The sequence below is a fragment of the Nannospalax galili genome, unplaced genomic scaffold, assembly GCF_000622305.1.
Source record: "Nannospalax galili isolate Female #2095 unplaced genomic scaffold, S.galili_v1.0 scaffold189, whole genome shotgun sequence".
Classification (NCBI taxonomy): domain Eukaryota; kingdom Metazoa; phylum Chordata; class Mammalia; order Rodentia; family Spalacidae; genus Nannospalax; species Nannospalax galili.
In genome coordinates this window covers 5952335-5963508 of record NW_008360331.1, presented here as the reverse complement: position 1 = coordinate 5963508, position 11174 = coordinate 5952335, and positions in this window count along the sequence as shown.

Below are 11174 nucleotides of genomic sequence, written 5' to 3'. Positions count from 1 at the left end.
ATAAAGCACACTATGAGCACCTATCGACTGAGGCTTTTGCTACTGCCTCCACACTATAAATTCTCTAATTCTCCCACTAATAAACGGAGCTGTTTTCACTGTGCCTGGAGCTGTTTTCACTGTGTCTGGAGCTGTATCACTGCTGTTTCACTGCGCCTGTGACCAGTTTCCCTGGAAGGGCTGTCTTCCGTCAGCGCCCACTGGCCGTCCTGACCCCGTTCGCCACTTCTGCTCTCCCTGCCCTCGTGGGCTGGTGGCCAACGACCCGCGAAGAATGGGAGAGCCCCCGCAATAAAATAAAAATAATATTTTTAATTATGTTAGTCTAAGAATGTGACAAAAGGTTTTCTCTAAGATCTATGACCCCTCCAGCCATGTGTATTTGACTATGTTTACAGTACCACTCATGAGTTTCCTCCAATTGAGAAGGTCTTATGTCCAATTAAACAGCTCTTGAGTACCCCCAAGATAAGAGAGCCACTACTGCACAAATAAAGATAGTCTTCTGGGCCAGTCACTGTTGTGTTTATTAAACTTTACAGCTGAATAGAACCATTGATGGGTTTTTCTTCCTTGGCAACTTGTATAGTATCTGCTGATACCCTGAAAGCTAGTCTACAGGGAAGATGCTTCCAAGTCAACTCGAGCTCAAATACTCCAAGTCCTATGCCCAAAGCATATCATGTCTTCAGAAGTAGGAGCTTACCTTTGAGTTCTGGGAGTTAATCAAGGGCTGTGTCAATAACGTGTTATTTTTTTAGGAGTCTCTTGAACTGTCCTGACCAACAATTCAAAGGAAGGTTTCTCCTGCTTGACAGTGTTTTTTGTTACGTAGCCTTCAGCTATACACATGCACTAATATATTTATATATTATGTACATATTGTATATTTTAGTCAGCTTTTTGAACCAATACCTTTCCCATTGTTTTTTCACATCATTCAAGAGTCATTTGTCTCTCCTCTCACTCTCCCTGTAGAATACTCCCTCCTCCTTCCCCTGTTAAATTACTCCCATTTTCCCCATTTCCCCCCTTGATAACACCTGTCTCCTACAATCCTCCTGTTTGAAGTTCCTTTTTCCCCTTTTCTCCCATGGTTCCACATCAGGATATTTGCTCCCATCTAAGGATTTGGAGCTAAGATCCACAATTAGAGAGAACATACCTCACTTGTTTTTCTGCATCTGTGTTGCTTCCCTTAGTATAACAGCTTCTAATCCCATCCATTTACCTGAAAATTTCATAACTTCTTCTTTCTTTACCACTGAGTATAACTCCATAGTACAAATGTATCACATTTTCACTAACCATTCATCAGTTGAAGAAATTTAGGTTGTCTCCATTTTTTAGCGATTGTGTAAAAGGCAGCAACAAACATTTGCTGTGCAAATATCTCTGCAGTAGGATGGGTCCTTTGGATATATGCCAAGGAGTGGTGTAACTGGATCGTATGGTAGATTTATTTTTAGTTTTTTTAAGAGTTCTCCACACTGATTTCCTAAGTGGTGGCCCCAGTTTACAATCCCACCAGCAGTGAATGAGGATTCTCCTTTCCCCATGTCCTCCTCAGCTTTTGGTGTCATTTTTTGCCTTGATGTAGGCCATTCTGATTGGGGTAAGATGAAATCTTGAAGTGGTTTTGATTTGATCTCTCTCTCTCTCTCTCTCTCTCTCTCTCTCTCTCTCCTCTCTCTCTCTCTCTCTCTCTTTAAGACAGGGTCTCCCTGTAGCCCCAGCTTGCCCTCACCGTGTAGATCAGGCTGGCCTTGAACTCAGAGATCTGCCTGCCTCTGCCTCCCAAGTGCTGGGGCTAAATTTGATTTCTCTAATTGTTAAGGATGTTGAAAATTTTCTTGAGGTGTTTCTTAGCCACTTTTATTTCTTCTTTTGTAAGTTCTCTGTTTGGATCCATAGCCCATTTTTTTCAAAGCCAAACTGTATCCAGCTTTATTAAGGATACTTTGCATAAACAACCATGGTATTTCAGGCAGGATATGGACAGAAAATCATTAACAGTATATAAGAACTTCAAAATTCCTTTCTTGTATGGACTACCAAAATCAGAAAGTCACTATAAAATCCAATAAAGTCTTCATTATTTTATGCTCTGAATGGGGAAAGTTTAGAGTGAGGCTTGACATTTCAAATGAAGCATGCTATTTGACAACTTTTCACAAGCTGACCCTGACTTTCAGAACATGAAATGAACATGACAGAATTATCAGTCTGAAATGCCACAATCTTTTAGAAAAAGAACCACACTGCTCTTCTGAGGAACTGTCACAGTGATGCCACAGTGATGTCACTGCAAAGTCCAGAATGCCCAACATACTGGCAAAACCAATTGTAGGGGGTCAGGTCCCAACATGCCTCTGGTTTTAAGGGAGTTAAGTCTATATTGAATTGAAGGTGGAGGGAAAGGAAGCTATAAAAATTAATTTTTAATTTTCCCACACCACAAGGCATTATGTGCCAAGGTGGCCATGTGTAATAGCATCAGGAAATTCCCTCCAGCAGCCAAGAAGAGTCATTCAAAAACTAGCAGGGAAAGGTGTTTCCCCCACATCAATTCAGTTTGAGAAATATTTTGTTCATGCCCCCCCCCCAAAAAAAACAATGAAGTGTTCTGTGTGCTAACATAGCTTTTAAAAAAGTAAAACAAAATTCTGCATTTTTATAAAACTTGATAAAAAATAGTATTTCAAACTATCACCAGAAGTGCACAGATTTCGCATGGCATCTTCCAGCACCTTCGGCTTTCTGTGCCTGGCCTGTTTCGGCATCTCTGTTTCCTGCAAGCTTCTTCCCATCCTTGCCAGCATCTGCTTTTCCCTTTTTCCCTTTGGGTACCTTCTCTCCCTTCTTTGCAGGGGCCTTTTAGGCCTGGGCTCTGGCTTTGGAGGAGCAGGTTTAGAGGATAATCTTGCAGATCTCCTCTGTGACTCCTCATCCTTCACCTTGGTTTTATAGCATTAAACATCCACTTCAGCCTTTCCTTTGAGCAAGGCAGCTGCTGGGGGACACAGGTGCTGAATGCAGGGATGCAGCTGCGTGGGGCTCTGGTAGGCCGGGAGGTTGTTCTTGCTTCTTCTTCATACTGCTTGGGCTCCAGGGGGGTTGTATCCCATAGCCCGTTTTTTAATTGGATCATTTGTTTTCTTGATTCTTCATTTTTTGAGTTCTTTTTATATTTATGGATATTAATCTTCTGTCAGATGTGTAGCTGGTGATTTTCTGTGGACGTTCTCTTCACTCAATTGGTTCTTTCCTTTGCTGTACAGAAGATTTTTAGTTTAATGTATTCCCATTTGTTAATTGTTGACCTTAATTACCGAATGACTGCTGTCTGATTTAGAAAGTCCTTTCCTGTGCCTATTCCCTTGTAATGTATTGCCTATGTTTTCTTCTAACAGTTTCAGCATTTCAGATTTCACATTAAGGTCTTTGATCCATATGCCATTGATTTTTGTGCAAGGTGATAGATACAGGTCTAATTTCATTCTTCTACAGCTACAGATTCAGTTTTTCCAGCACCACGTATTAAACAATCCTGTATTTTCTCCACTGTGTGTTCTTGCCACTTTTGTCAAATATCAGGTGGCTGAAATTGTGTGTAGTCTTCTTTGAGTCTTCTATTTTCTTCCATTGATCTGCTTTGTGCCATTGATCATGCTGTTTTTTGTGACTATAGCTCTGTAATGCAGTTTGAGATCTGGTATGGTAATTTCCCCCAGCATTGCTTTTTGTGTTCAGGATTGCTTTGACTATCTAGGGTCTTTTGTGAGTCCATATAAATTCTAGATTTTTTTTTCTATTTCTGTGAAGAATGTCATGGGGGTTTTATTGGGATTGCACTGAATCTATAAATTGCTTTTGGTGAGATTATAATAGGGCACCTTCTTGACCATAGCTATGCCATGTTAAAGTTTAGGCTGACTCTAGTCTCTGAAATTGTCAGGCAGTTGGCCTAGGGTATGGGAACACACATCAGCAGGACCCAGTTGTCTGGGGAAAAGGTCAGTGTGTCCTGGAGTGCACCTGCTAACTGCAGATTTAGGGCTTATGTAGGTTATACTTGGCTTGCTTCTGCAAAATAGTAATTGTTACTTAATAGAATACAAATTGTTAAGGGGATTTTCCACCTATAAGCTTAGGAACTTAAACTTTTCACCCCTGGTTACAGTTTCTCTGTATAAAAGCTTACCCTAGAGATGGCTCAGAGCTACACACTTGGGTTCTGACACCCTTGTGCAGTAGCCCTGGCCAGCAATGACTTTCATTCAGCAAAACTTTGTCTGAGTGGTCTTCTCTGATGAAGCACCTCCCAACAGGATGGTCATTTCACAATATTAATTCTACAAATCTATGAGCACAGGAGGTCTTCTCATCTCCTTGTGTCTTCAATCTCTTTCTTCAAAGATTAAAAGTTTTCATTGTAGAGGTCCTTAACGTCTTTAGTTAGGTTTATTCCTAGATTTCTTTTTTTTTTTTTTAGACTATTGTGAATGGGAGGGTTTCCTTGAACTCTTTCTCTGATTGCTTGTTATTGGTATATAGAAAGGCCACTGGTTTTTGTAAGTCGATTTTGTATCCTGCAGCTTTGCTGATAGTGTTTATAATTTCTAGAAGTTTTCTGGTGAAATTTTTGGTATCTCTGGTATATAATATATCGTCCTCAAATAGAGAAAATTTGACCTCTTCTTTTCAAATTAGTACTGCTTTAATTTTATTCTCTTTTTTATTTCTCTAGCTAAAGTTTCAATCACTATATTGAAAAGGAGCGGTGAAAGTGGACAATCTTGCTTGGTTTTAATGGAAATGTTTCCAGTTTTTCTCCATTTAGAATGGTGTTGGCAGTGGGTTTGTCATATATAGCCTTAATTATGTTGAAGTATGTTCTCTGCAATCCAATTCCCTCTAGGACTTATATCATAAATGCATGTTAAGATTTTTCCAAAGGCCTTTTCTCCACCTTCTGAGAGGATTATGTGATTTTTGTCTTTAAGTCCATTTATATGATTTGTTACATTTATTCACTTACATATATTGAACCATCCCTGCATTTCTGGAACAAATTTGACTTGATCATGATGGATGATCTTTTTGATGTGAGTCTACATGCAATTTGAAAACATTTTGTTGAGATTTTTTGCATCTACATTCATTAGGGATATGGGCCTATATTGGATTTTTTTTTGTATGTGTATCTATACCTGGTTCACATATTATAGTAATATTGGCTTCACGAAAGGTGTTTAGGAGTTTCCCTCTGTTTCTATCATTTTGAATAATTTAAGTGGTATTGGTGGTAGATCTTTAAACGTCTGGTAAAATTCTCCTGTGAATCCATCTGGGCCTGGGCTTTTTTTAGATAAGAAGCTTGGTACTATTGTTTTGATTTCCTTATTTGTTATGGGTCTATTTAAGTTGTTGATCTCTTCTTGACTTTGATGGATCAATAGAGTATAGTTTTAACAGCATTCTCTTATAATGCTCTGTACCTTTTTGGTGTCTGATATGTTGCCCCTTTCATCTCTGATTTTGTTGATTTGAGTTTGTGCTTTCTTTCTTTGGTTTAGCTTGGCTAAGGATCTGTCTATCTTGTTTATCTTTTCAAAGAACCAGCTTTTAGACTGATTGATTGTATCACTGTATTATTTTCTTTCTTTCTGTTTCAATAATTTCTGCTATGAGTTTTATTATTCCTTCTGGGTTCGGTTTCTTTGTTCTTGTTTTTACAGATTCTTGAGTTGTGCCATTAAGCCATCAATTTGTGATCTCTTTTATTTTATTTTATTTATTATTCATTTATTTATTATTTATTGGTCTTTTTGAGATGCGGTCTCCTTGTAGCCCCAGCTGACCTAGAACTCACTATGTACACCAGGCTGGCCTTAAACTCACAAAGATTCCCCTGCCTCTGTCTCACGAATGCTGGAATTAAAGGCATGTACCACCACGCCCTGCTCTTTCTGAATTTTTAATGTAGGTGTTTAGGTCAATAAACTTCCCTCTTAGGACTGCTTTTAATGTTTCCCAGAAGTTTTGTTGTGTTGTGTTATCATTTTCACCTAGTTACAGGAATGCTTTTATTTCTTTCTTGATTGCTTCTTTGACCCATTTATCATTCAGGAGTATGTTGCTTAATCTCCATGAGTCCATGTGGTTACTGGAGCTTCTTTTCTATTGGTTTTAAGCTTTATTTGCTGATGCACTTTTATATTATTTTTTATTTGTTGTTGTTGTTTTTGTGCCCCAGTATGTGGTCTATCTTAAAGAAACTTCCATGGGCTGCTGAGCAAAATGCGTATTCTTTGGTGTTTTGGTGGAATATTCTGTAGATCTCTTTTAAGTCCATTTGATGTATGATATCATTTGATTCAGTTGACATGTCTATTGGTGTTAGTGGGGTATTGAAGTCATCTACTGTTACTAAATTGATGTTAGCTGTGTCTTGAAGTCCAGTAGTATTGTTTTTATGAACCTGGGTGCACCAATCTGTTGCATATATGTTCATGATTACAATGTCTTCTTTGTTGAAGAATGTTCCCTTGATCAGAATGAAATGAACTTCTTTATTTCTTTGTATTGATTTTAATTTGAAGTCTATTTTAGAAATCCAATACCTGCTCATTTCTTAGTGTCATTTGCTTGGAATATTTTTTTCTGTCCTTCCACCCTGAGATGGTACCTATTCTTGAAAGTTAGATGAGTTTCTTAATAGAAAAAAAAAAAAAAAAAAAAAAAAAGATTTTTATTTCTTGGTCCATTCACCTACTCTGTGTCTTTTTACTGAGAAGTTGGGGCCATTGATATTAAAAGTTACTATTGGGGGCTGGAGAGATGGCTCAGCAGTTAAGAACGCTGGCTATTCTTGCAGAAGACCCGGGTTTGAATCCCAGCACCCACATGGCAGATGACAACTGTCTGTAACTCCAGTTCCAGGGAATCCGACAGCCTCTTCTGTCCTCCACGGCCATTGCACAACACGGGTGCACTTACCTACATGCAGACAATGCATGCATACACATAAAATAAAAATAATAAATAAAATATATTAAAAAGTTACTATTGAAAAATGTGTATTGGTTACTGCTATTTTATTTTATGTTTGTGTTCTTAGTCCGATTTTGTGTTTCTGTAATTATACCTTCATTTCTTTTCTTTCTGTAGCCTCTTTTGGTGCGGGCATTCCTTTCTTCAGTAGGACTGGTTTGGTGGTCATAAATTCTTTTAGCCTATTCATATCATGGAAGACTTTTCTTTCCCTTTCAACTATGATAGAGTTTTGTTGTATAAAGTATTCTGGATTGGCACCTATGAACATTTAGAAATTTCAATAGTTTGCTCCAGGCTGTTCTGGCTTTTATAGTTTGCATTTGAAAAGTCAGCTGTAATTCTGATCGTCTTCCTCTATATGTAGCTTGTTCTTTTTCTCTTGCAGCTTTCAATAACCTCTCTTTGTTCTTTACATTTAATGTTTTTGAACTGATATATCATTCAGTTTCTGTTCTGGTCCTAGCTATTTGATGTTCTGTGTGCATTTGATGTTCTGTGTGCATCCATAGGGGTATATCTTTTGTTAATTTAGGGAATTTTCTTCTACAATCCTGTTGAAGATCTGATGAGTGCCATTGACCTGAGATGTTTCTCTTTCCTCTATGCCTATGGTAGATAGATTTGGTCTTTTCATAGTGTCCCACATTTCCTGCATAGTCCATTCCCGTGCTTTTTCAAAATTTTTCATCTTTGCTTTAGCTGTCCAGTTCCTCAACTTTATCATCTAGTCTTGATATTCTGCTTTCCATTTGATTCATTTTGCTGATGAGACTTTTCCTATAGTTTCAAATTGGCTTGTTGAGTTTTTCAATTCCATCTTCATTTCAGCCCAGGTTTTTGTCTATATTTCTGTCTCTTTCATGCATCTTTCAAATCCTGAGTTGTCTTTGCCATTTCATTCAGCTGTACATTTGTATTTTCTTGAGATTCGGTCAGCGGTTGTTCTGATCCTCTTTGAGTTCTTTGACTCGTTTCTGCATTTTTAAAAGTCGTTAAATTCTTTGAGCATATTTATGATTGTTTGCTTAAATTATGTGTCTTTGGGTTCCTCTGGGTAGCTCTTATTGTAGAACACATCTATAGGATGGTGGGATTTGGTGGGGCATATTATCTTAGTTTTTCATATTATTTGTGTTTTTGTGTCATGACCTGGGCATATGGATTTCTTTTGTTGGTTGTGTATGTGATATGAAATTCTAGCCTGCCTTTGGTAAGGTGAAGTTTGGTCCTGTTTTTATTATTGACATAATTTTGTTGCTTTCTGTCCAGGTATGAATACTTAGTTGGTCTGTGCTTCACGTTCTCACTTTTGATTTTTTATTTGGTGGGACCAGATAGTTTCAAGCCAGCAAGTCAGGAGCTCTCCAGCAGGGTGAAGGGGCCTAGGCCCAAGTCTGGATGATGGGGATCACATGGGCAGGTTCTGCCTAACTAAGCAGAGAAGATGTGAGCCCTGGAGCAGTGTGAATGGAGCTGGTCCCAAAGAGAGGGAGGAGGGTGACCCAGGAGCCAGAATAAAGGTAACTTGCCCTCCTAATCTGGCACTCTCTGGCTGTGGCAGTGGCAGCATGCAGGAACCTAGGCCCAAGGAGAGCTAGTCGGGACAGGATAAACTAGCTCTGAGTAACTAAGCAGAGAAAATCTGACTTTTCCCTTTTTAGAAATGTTTTATTTATTTGCATTTTTGTTTCATTTTGTTTTGTTTTTGCTTTTGAGAGAGGGTCTTCCTAAAGTCCCAGCTGGCCTGGAATTCCCTATGGAGACCAGCCTGGCCTCATTCTCAGAAGATCTGCCAACCTCTGCTTCCTGAACAATGCTAGGATTAAAGATGTGCACCACATACCCAGTCTTATTTGTAGTTTTCTTTGTGCATGAGTCTTTTACCTGCATGTAGATAAATGTACCATGTGTGTGCAGTGCCCACAGAGACCAGAAGAGGGTGATGAATTCCCCCAGAACTGGCATTTGGAATGGCTGTCAACAGCCACTGTGGGTGCTGGGAATTGGACCCTGGTTCTTTTAACTCCTAAATCACCCCTTTAGCCCCCGGATTTTCTCTTTTACTTGGCACAAGTGGCTGTATGATGCCAGGTGCTAGAAATGGACTGGAAGTTGTTCTTGCCTTATAGCATGTTAAGTGTGTTTGTGTATATTTGCTTAAGATCCTTTCTTTATAAGCTAGGTTGTGGGGTTTCTGTTGGGATATAGAAGACTCTGCAATAACTCTTTTTCCTGTCAGTATCTTTCCTGCCATGACAGTGTTTCACTGGCATACAGGCTTGGCATGAATGGGTGGTAGTGAACAGTTGTGCTAGTCATATCTGCTGAGTTCTGGTTTCATCTTTGGTAGACTATTACTGATAAGAAAAAATGTTTATATGTCACATTGCTAAAGAGGAGGAAAAGAGCATAGTGGTTCAATTTAAATGTGTACATTTGATTTTTTTAAACCCTATATTGATTTTTACTTGACTATCCTGATTTTAAGGGATAAGTGATGAGATATGTGTTTTTCTGTACCTTTGTGTCTCTTTTTAAATACTTTTGTACCAAGAAAAAATATAAAGGGAAAACAGTTTGACTCTGCAACAGTAGTATAATTACAGTCATTAAAAATTGCTTATCATAGAGTCCTAATTTTCATTTCAGGGCAATAACAATTATACACTATGTCTAAGTATGTGTTAAATTTATGTTTTGCAAATTCAATGTGCTTTCTTCTAAAATCTTGGTTGTCAAGATTTTCTTTTCCTTTTTTTTTTTTCATGCTGCATAGGCATCTGCCCATAGCTATTTTTCATAAAGAAAACACATAAAATAAAAATATAAAAGAAAGAGGAGGAGGAGGAGGAGGAACCTGGAGAAAATGTCATTGTAAGCACTTCTTTAAGTTTCCATGGATTGCTTTACCGCTTTGATCAGACTGCAAATTCTAAAATGCTTTCTGCTTCTGATGAAGTACTACTAAGTTGGGAATGGATATGAATGCTCTTCAGAACTCTGGGTAATGATAATAAAAACCATACTCCACATGAGTGATCATTAAGCTTATCAGCTCCAAACCCTTTTGAACTATCTTTTGAAGCCAGGGAAATACTTTGAAATAAGGACTTTACCATCATTCTGAAATGTAACTCATTGCTGGCATAACCACAAATACATAAATTTATACCCTCCCCCACAAGCAGTATAACACACAGGAGAAATAAAAGGAATTTAGCTAAAAATAAAACAATATATATTTGACTTTTATAATGTGTGAGCACAGCTAAACAAGAAGACAAAGCCAGTGTTTGCTTGTACACGCTTACAAAGAGTAGTCTGCAATTAAAAACATAAGGAAATATTCAGCTGAATCCTGTGGACACTTTTCTATTTGCTTGACATTTGAAACCACTATGAAAAGAACAACAAATGCAAACCCATCAAAGTAAGTTATACTAGCAATTTAAATGCCATGAACAGTGTTGAATGTCAGTTGCATAATTTTCCACAATGAGAAACATCTCTCCATAAGACTTAAAAGGAAAAATTATACAGTCTCCCCTAATTATGCCCCATATTTGCATTCCTGAAAAAAATCCAAATATATTAAAACATGCTAGAAATACTTTTATTCATATGTAAAACAGTGTCAGGTTCCAGACTCAGAAAATTAAAGACTTTCCAACTCTTGAATATGCAAGGAAACATAAAAGTAATGCCAGACAGAGCAGTTCTTTGAGTAAGACTGTCTCTCCTAGTATAGACTATCTGATGTGCTGGTTCCTGGTCATTGTAAGTCAGTTAGGGACATCCAATCATTGTGACTAAACAAACAGACCCCTCACAAATTCCAAAATGCTCTCTTGGAGGGTCCCCTTTGAGAGAATTACAGCCTTGATGTATAGGCACGTATCCATGAACCTACTAAATAATGGAGACTTAGTCTCCTTATACTGAGAAATTAGGGGCACTGTGACATAAACAGGGTGTATCTTTTCCCCAGCCTATATCTACTGCAGATCAAGTTTCCAATAAGATAAATTTATATACAATATATTACTCTATGGCGTGTGTGTGGAGAGAGAGAGAGAGAGAGAGAGAGAGAGAGAGAGAGAGAGAGAGAACAAATC